General features: G+C 49.6%; 1 pseudogene; it reads left to right on the top strand.

Annotated features, from left to right (window-relative positions):
* The first annotated feature begins 1,315 nt into the window (after positions 1-1,315).
* On the top strand, positions 1,316-7,469 carry LOC147973726 (uncharacterized; annotated as a pseudogene).
* Positions 7,470-9,478: the final 2,009 nt, after the last annotated feature.

The following is a 9,478-nucleotide window of genomic DNA, read 5'->3' as shown; positions in this document are numbered from 1 at the left end:
GAGGGTATTTTACTGTTTTTGGCTCCGTCCCCGATCGTTTGGGGGTACGTAGGTATATATAGGAGGAAGGAGTACGTCGGTGGAGCTTCGAGGGGCCCACGAGGCAGGGGGCGCGCCCTAGGGGGGGGGGCGCCCTCCACCCTCGTGACCGCCTCGTGGCTTTCTTGACGGAGGGTCCAAGTCTCCTGGATCTTATCTGATGAGAAAATCACGTTTCCGAAAGTTTCATTCCGTTTGGACTCCGTTTGATATTCTGTTTCTCCGAAACACTGAAATAGGTAAAAAAACAGTAATTCTGGGCTGGGCCTCCGGTTAATAGGTTAGTCCCAAAATAATATATAAGTGGATAATAAAGCCCAATGATGTCCAAAACAATAGATAATATAACATGGAGCAATCAAAAATTATAGATACGTTGGAGACGTATCACCTACCAGTCCGGCGCACTCCTCAACCAGGACGTCTGCCGGGTATGAGGCCGCCGCAGCCACCTGCCACCAATCCATCTTCAGAGTTGTACTGTTGCATCTACCGTGCCAGGTCTCTCTGCCATCGACGCCACCACGACGCCAGACAACGTCGTCCTCCTGCGCGAGTCCATCCTCGCACATCGAACTCCGAATCTGCACTGCGCCACGCCGTCGAGATCCGTCGCCATCAATGTGTAGGATGAAGCACCGCTCCACCAAAGATGCCATCCGTTGGTCCCGCGAAGCCGAGTGCACCTCCAAGAATGCCGCCCCAAGGAGGTAACGACACATGGTTGCCGCCAACATCCGATCAGCTGATTTAGGGTTTCCCTTGGAGGTATTGAGTGGAGTTGGGAGCTTCACCTCGATGATGCCTTCATGAAGGAAACGATGATAAGGTCATCGTCATCACCGGCTCCGGCCATCGACCGAAGACCAGGTTTTCATCCGGATCCGTCCCAAGAAATCCACCCGACAACCTGTGCACCGTCTCGACCGCCTTCAAAGCCCCAGATCCAGCCGCCTAGATCCGGCGACCAACCGCAACAATAGTGCCACAGTAGGAGCCCTGGCGCACTGGCCACTGCCTGAGTGTGCCACCACTGGAGCCTAGGAGGAGGGCTCCCACCCCGCCTCGCCAAGCTGTGGGAGCCGCCGAGAAGGACCCTGCGCGCTCGTCACCGTCTCTGATCCGAACCAATCCATAGGAGATCGTCGTCACAGATCCGCCTTGGACAGGGACTACACCACGCGATGCCGTCGTGGGAAGCCCTAGCTTCACCAGCCGCCACCCTCCAGGGGCGCCGCCCCGGGATCCAGACAGAACATCGCCGCTGCCACCGGCCATGTTCCGCCGCCGCCGACCGGCCAAGCCGCCGGGCACTGCGACCTACGCCGCCATGACCAAGCACGCCCACCGAGCAGCCGACACCACCAGGTCTTCCATGAAGCTCGCAGCTCCGCCGCCTCCTCCCATCACCACGCCGCCACTGCGCCATTGGCGAACTCAGATCTGCCGCGCCGCTGGGACGGCTCAGATCGGCGAGGAGCCCCCCTGCCCCCCGGGTGACCCGCCTCACCCAAAGGAACACGGGAGGAAAGGGAGCCTCCGCCGCCGCCGTCAGCCGACCGGGGCTTTGCCCGACGACCTCATCCAACAGCGGCGGAGGGGAGGGAAGGGAGAGGTTGGGAGCCCGGCGGCGGCGGGGGTAGGGTTCCGCCCGAGCCGCCCTAGCGGGGGGCGACACGGGGGAGGGATAGGGATTCGGTAATCCGATCTTCACTATTAATGTACTATCAGTTGGCTTCGCATGCAATGGTGGTTGTATAGTTGAATCATGGTGGTTTAGTTGGTTAATTGGTGTTTCAGTTAGGACTCATAATCGAGAGTCGTCAGTCATAATCGAGTGTGGTGATGATTGATTCAATAAAGGGAAACGCTCTGAACATCTCTGCACTTTCTTTCCTTGCATTTTTCTTCTTCTTCTTGCCAGGTAGTATTTGTGTCTCACTGTCACAGTCTCACCTCCATCGAGAGAGAGAACACATGTGACCAGCGCGTTCGACTCCCAGGGACGCAGCGCGTCCAACAGAGGTGGCGCGGGGACTCAGGGTCATTGGCTACTACGGCGGCGGTGAGCGGCACTAGCGCGGGCGGCACGAGCAGGCCACAGGGCACGGGAGATCACGGAAGGAGACGGAATAGGACAGTGCGCTCACTAGGAGTGCGCCACTCAGGTCCGGGACGTGCCCACCTTCATAGCCGTTTTACACGACGTGCGACTGGGCGTCGGGTGTGTTGGAAATTCGCCCACGGGATCGATCACATCAAATCACAAAGAACATGCGCACACAAGAAATCTGATAGCCAAGGGCTCTTGTCGTGCCCTCTTTTCTTCTTTATTGATTTTCTCCTTTTCTCTCCTTAATACAATAAACTCACGCAATAGTTGTGCATATATATATGCACCAACCGACCCAGGACCTCAAATCGACTTGTACTTGTTCTGCACTCCGAACTGAACACGACTAGTATTTTTACTCTAACACAAACTAAGCCACGTTGCCTTTTCCTAATCTAAATATCCGGCAACGCTGATCACACCTTTACTAAACTTAACTACCCAAACCTACTAGCAAACGGACTAGTACTATATATATCTGACTCAACACAACTATTATCACATACGTGACCACTTAGTAGTAAATCCATCAAAATTAAACTGGGTATTGTTTGGATTACCTAACAGGGTGATGGTACATGGTCGGTGCGGCAAGTTCTTTGTTGGAGAGCTCCTGTAACGGATGTAGGCAGATTGCCATGGTGGAGTCCACGAGAGACACAATGTCCTAGGAAATCAAGTCCAAGACCCAGCCGATTAAGACGCAGCCCCTGAGCACTAAAGCTAAAGGGTAATTGGAACCATGTGAGTTGCTGCAGCAGCTCTAGATTGCACATCGATCAGTCCACGACAAAAACCTGTGCATAACTGTCCATCGGGAGCAAGGAAAAAGGGAATTGAGGAAGCGCCTCTAGAGGCATTTTGATACAAGGAACTGACAGCAAATAAAGACGCAGAGTCGCAGGCCTATGGGAGATCAGCGGAACTGACAGGTTGGATTACAATTTATCCTCAATGTATGACACATGGCATCTTCACAGCCTGGGGGTGCACATGTGCGAATATACCATTGAACTGCTATGTTGGAATATTCACTTCGGTAAAAGTCTAAAAAATACTATATTATGAATTTTATGGTTGTGTTTCACTACAAATTAAAGAGCTAGAATCACCCGTTGTAAGTTTGTTGGCACATGTTTCTACAAATAGTGTGGAGGCAATTTATACATGGTTCATCTTTCATGTTGAGTAAGGATTTTTGACTCTCAACATGGAGCCAAAATTATGCACAAGTTTTTCTTTTTTGCGAGAAAATTTCTGATCTATTTATCAACTATCAAGGCAGTACAAATAACACTGGAGGTAAAAATGATGCACAAGTTGAAAACAAACCTTCAAGTAAGTTTACAAAATGTATGCAAAAATACTCGTGTGCATATGGATATATACTACATCTGTATACATTTCATTGATGAAATATGTTTTGAGGTGAGCTACAAAAAAATTGAACAGATCATGCTTGCTGCAACTATTACTCCTCTCGATTGTTTGGAGGTTAGTTTGCTTGCTGCATTTATTATTCATATTTATTAATATTGGTGCTTTTTCCTGTTTTATTTTTAAATTTCAAGAATGAACAATTAATCTAAAGAATGAATTAACAACCAAAAGTTAGTTGTTCAGATAGATCAATTTACTTGAAGGCGGCGGCTGGGGCGGCGAACCCAGGCCATGCGGTGGTGGCCGAAGCGCCATAAGCCGACGGAGCGGCGGCCTTGCGATGGACGGCGGCAGTGGCAGTGCCCCATCCGGCGGGGTGGCTGATCTGTGCGGGGATGGTGACGGCGGCAACTGCGGATCCAACACCCCGATCGGATCCGCCGTTGGATGGCCTTCCGCCGACCGACGGCGCATGGAGGGACCGGTGAGGAGATGACGGATCTCCGCTGGATTGCCGACGACGGCGTTCGTCTTCGTGGCGAGGCTCCGCTCGGTTCCAGCCATCCGCGAGATCGGGACGACGTGGCTTCCAGTGAAAATCGCGCCTGACTGCGGTCATGGCGGACGATGGTGGCGTCTCGGACGTCGTTCCCTTCTCAAGGCATCCTCGTTGCAGGTCACGTCAATCTGATCGGGAAGTTCTGGGATAAACCCCAGATCTGGGTCTACCAGATCGGACGATGACGATCTTTTAGATGTCGTTCTCCCTCCTGGGGGCATCGTTTTGGAGCAAGGGCTGGCTAGAGGGACAAGAGGAGGAGCGGTGTGGCATCTGACACGTCGACAACGGCGGGTCTCAGTGGCATGGAGCAGTGGGGTCTCGCCCGTGGGCGTGTGATGATGGACGAGCGCAGGATGGTGGCGTTGTCTAGCGTCGTGGTGGCGTCGACGGCAGTTAGACCTAGCAAGGTAGATGCAACAGTACATCACTAAAGATGGATTGGTGGCAGGTGGCCGCGGCGGCCTCATACCCGGCAGGCGTCCTGGTTGAGGAGTGCGCCGGACTGATGGGAGCCCCATACCCGGCAGGCGTCCTGGTTATTGGGACCTCAAGTCTTAGATGTTTAGGTTTGGCTGCGAGGTATGTTTGGCATTAGGCCCAGACTATCAGCGCCCCTTCATCAACTGGATAGGAGTATCGACAGATGTTGCTTAGAAGGTGGCTTTAGTCTTACTGTTGTATTGACTTTGTAAGGTCTTGTGTGAATAATTAATAAAGTGGCCACATGCATCGCCCAGATGCAGAGACCGGGGGTCCTCCTCCTTCCTAAAAAAAACTTGAAATCATAACCCATATCATCATCAAATGATCCATGTTGTTTTAACACCAGCGACCGTCATCCAACGACATGGTCCTTGATCCGACAGATTCATATGAACCATGTTTTCTCCTGTTGCAATGCACGGACATTTGTGCTAGTATATACCAAAAAGATTAGAGCAGCGCTCGGCGCCAATTGGCCAGCGCAAAGCCAGATCACAAACTAAAAATTACATATTTTCGTGCAGGAATTGCATCCCACCTGAAACATTGGCATTACATTTTACCATTTTAAGATGCTCATGTGGTTCTATTCTAGTGAAAAATAATAATCAAGGACCTTGCATATAGTTGCTGAACATTTGGGCCAGTTCCATTAAGTCCTTTGGATTGTGTTTTGCATGAAATAGCTAATACCCGATTTTCATGAATCAACCATCACGTGGAAAAAAAACTTTTAGAAAAGATTAGGGCACTGCTCGGCGCCGATCGGCCGACGCAAAGCCAGATCGGTGACCCGCAGTGCCATCCAATTTCTATGGATTAGATCTCGCCCCTGTTTTAATCAGGTTAGGGTATGGAAAATCATACCCAAACTAAAAATGACGTATTTTCGGGCAGGAATCGCATCCCACATGAAACATTGGCATTACATTTTACCATTTTAAGATGCTCATGTGGTTCTATTCTAGTGAAAAATAATAATCAAGGACCTTGCATATAGTTGTTGAACATTTGGACCAGTTCCATTTAGCCCTTTGGCTTGTGTTTTGCATGAAATAGCTAATACCCGATTTCCATGAATCAACTGTCACGTGGAAGAAAACTTTTATCAAGTCCGTACGTCATGAGATGTGGACCAGCTTCAATAATTTGTTCCGAAAACAGATACCCACAGAGAAGGTGACAATCCATAGAAAAGCGTCCCCGCAAAAAAAAAATCCATAGAAAAGCAACCATCAATACAAATAGTATAAGAGTGATATCTTCCCAAATTTGTTTATGTCACTAACCTAGACAACGTAGTTATCATACTTGTCTCTACTAGCAAGCAAACAAGCAAACAGTCTGGGAGACCTCATCCATCATTATTTGCTAGGTTGTAGGATCGTCAGAGAGTGCTTTGACATCCTCTGTACCAAGTGAAAATGGTAAGGCGAGTGTACCGCAATATACCACTACAAGCATACATGTATCACTCAACGTCCATATGGATGAATCGATAGCACCAGAACTTTGCCATATAAGGTTGAAACGCTGAACTGGATGGCATTCTGCGAGATGTTCTCAGTGCGTTCTGTATATCGTGGTTTCCATTTTGATCACATAGAAAGCACATCACATGCCGAGCAATCTCAGCGTGTACTCAGTGCATTTCTGCATAGTGCGGTTTGCATTTTCATCAGATATAGAGCACATCACATGCCCATCAAGATCAACGTCCATTTTAGTTTGCTGATCTAAATCAACAACTTCCATGGCCTGCACTATCGGTCAACACATGACTTAGAACAGACTCTATCGTCTTAGTTACGAGCTCTTTTGCGGTGATTGGCGAGTTGCAATATGTAATTTCATGTACCTCTCCCTTTGATTATTTCCCACTGTTGATTTTAACATGTTAATTAAAAATATTATGTTTAATCAATAAGGGCATTATGGTCCTATTTTTTTAGAAACTTTGTCAATTCGCTCCGTCAATCCCTCGCATCTCATCCATCCCATCTCGCGAGAGGGAGGCACCGCCGCCACGAGGTCCTGGAGGCGAACCCCTTGGTCGTAGTGCCCACTCCCCACGGCCCCGCGGCCGCCGCCCGCGAGGTCCTAAGAGCATCTCCAGCCGCGCTCCCAGGAAGGCCTCCCCAGGTGTTTTTTTCGCGCCGGCGCCGAAAAAACGGCCCAATCGCGCCCCCAAGAGCCCCATTTTCGCCGGCCTGGGCCGAAATCAGCGCCAGCGGACCCAGGCCGAATCCGGCGCGCTGGGGGCGCCCGGGGGCGCCGGGGCGAGCGGTTTTGGCGCGAAAGAGCCGCGGGCCAGCCGCGTCAGCGACACCGCGCTCATCTTCCCCCAACGCCTCGGTTTCCTGCGGGGAATCAATGGCAAGGCTGCCGCCGGTCAGCCTTGCCATTGATTCCTCATGGGTGGCGCGTCACGGGGCGGCGCGCCGACGCCTTCCCTCCCTCGCACGCGTACACACGGGCTTGGCGCGGCTATATAAGCCGGTGGCCTCCCTCGCCCCTGGCCACACCAGCCCTAGCCGCCGAGCTCTACCTCTCCCGTGCGCCGCCGCCGAGCCCTCCCTCTCCCTCTCCCGATGGCCGAATGTTTCCCCGGAGACGAGGCGGCGGCCAACGGCTTCGGCCGCCGCTCGCTCGGCCTGTTCGCGGCCAACATCCCGACGCCGCCGGACATGCGTGCCGGGCCGACGGGGTGGAGGCTCAGCAACGGCAGAGTGCTCATTCCCCCGTTGCCCGACGCCGTGGCGCGCCCCTCCTACTTCGCCGCCGAGGTAGAGATTGTGCGCGCCTCCCTCACCGACGACCAACTCGCCCTCCCCCAGTACGCCGCCGACAACCAAGCGGCGTGGGCGGCGTACTTCAAGCGCCGTTAGATGAAATAATCTGGATCTCTGTCGGTACTAGTTTGGCAATGCAAACAAATGTGTTTAGACAGTACGTAGATTATAACTTATGGCTTTTTCTTGGTCTGAAACAAAACAATCTACCTAGCTATGCATTCATCTAGGGAATTCAGTGCTAGGTCGTTTATTGATGTGTACCTTACTAATGCTCACAGTAGCACCTGGGTATTTGATACTGGTTCTGTTGCTAATATTTGCAACTCGAAATAGGGACTACGGATTAAGAGAAGATTGGCTAAGGACGAGGTGACGATGCGCGTGGGAAACGGTTCCAAAGTCGATGTGATCGCAGTCGGCACGCTACCTCTATATCTACCTTCGGGATTAATATTAGACCTAAATAATTGTTATTTGGTGCCAGCGTTAAGCATGAACATTATATCTGGATCTTGTTTGATGCGAGACGGTTATTCATTTAAATCTGAGAATAATGGTTGTTCTATTTATATGAGTAATATCTTTTATGGTCATGCACCCTTAAAGAGTGGTCTATTTTTATTGAATCTCGATAGTAGTGACACACATATTCATAGTGTTGAAGCCAAAAGATGCAGAGTTGATAATGATACTGCAACTTATTTGTGGCACTGCCGTTTAGGTCATATCGGTGTAAAGCGCATGAAGAAACTCCATACTGATGGACTTTTGGAAACACTTGATTATGAATCACTTGGTACTTGCGAACCGTGCCTCATGGGCAAGATGACTAAAACACCGTTCTCCGGTACTATGGAGAGAGCAACAGATTTGTTGGAAATCATACATACAGATGTATGTGGTCCGATGAATATTGAGGCTCGTGGCGAATATCGTTATTTTCTCACCTTCACAGATGACTTAAGCAGATATGGGTATATCTACTTAATGAAACACAAGTCTGAAACATTTGAAAAGTTCAAAGAATTTCAAAGTGAAGTAGAAAATCATCGTAACAAGAAAATAAAATTCCTACGATCTGATCATGGAGGAGAATATTTGAGTTACGAGTTTGGTGTACATTTGAAAAATTGTGGAATAGTTTCGCAACTCACGCCACCCGGAACACCACAGCGTAATGGTGTGTCCGAACGTCGTAATCGTACTTTACTAGATATGGTGCGATCCATGATGTCTCTTACTGATTTACTGCTATCGTTTTGGGGATACGCTCTAGAGACGGCCGCATTCACGTTAAATAGGGCACCATCAAAATCCGTTGAGACGACGCCTTATGAACTGTGGTTTGGCAAGAAACCAAAGTTGTCGTTTATGAAAGTTTGGGGCTGCGATGCTTATGTGAAAAAGCTTCAACCTGATAAGCTCGAACCCAAATCAGAGAAATGTGTCTTCATAGGATATCCAAAGGAAACTATTGGATACACCTTCTATCACAGATCCGAAGGCAAGACTTTTGTTGCTAAATTCGGAAACTTTCTGGAGAAGGAGTTTCTCTTGAAAGAAGTGAGTGGGAGGAAAGTAGAACTTGACGAGGTAACTGTACCTACTCCTTTATTGGAAAGTAGTGCATCACAGAAAACTGTTTCAGTGACACCTACACCAGTTAGTGAGGAAGCTAATGATGATGATCATGAAACTTCAGAACAAGATACTACTGAACCTCGTAGATCAACCAGAGTGAGATCCGCGCCAGAGTGGTACGGTAATCCTGTTCTGGAAGTCATGCTACTAGATCATGATGAACCTACGAACTATGAAGAAGCGATGGTGAGCCCAGATTCCGCAAAATGGCTTGAAGCCATGAAATCTGAGATGGGATCCATGTATGAGAACAAAGTGTGGACTTTGGTTGACTTGCCCGATGATCAGCAAGCAATTGAGAATAAATGGATCTTCAAGAAGAAGACTGACGCTGACGGTAATATTACTGTCTACAAAGCTCGACTTGTCGCAAAAGGTTTTCGGCAAGTTCAAGGGATTGACTACGATGAGACCTTCTCACCCATCGCGATGCTTAAGTCTGTCCGAATCATGTTAGCAATTGTC

The sequence above is a fragment of the Triticum urartu genome, chromosome 5A (assembly GCF_056163025.1).
Source record: "Triticum urartu cultivar PI428250 chromosome 5A, HENAU_Tu73, whole genome shotgun sequence".
Lineage (NCBI taxonomy): Eukaryota > Viridiplantae > Streptophyta > Magnoliopsida > Poales > Poaceae > Triticum > Triticum urartu.
This window is presented reverse-complemented; position numbering and strand designations above follow the sequence as displayed.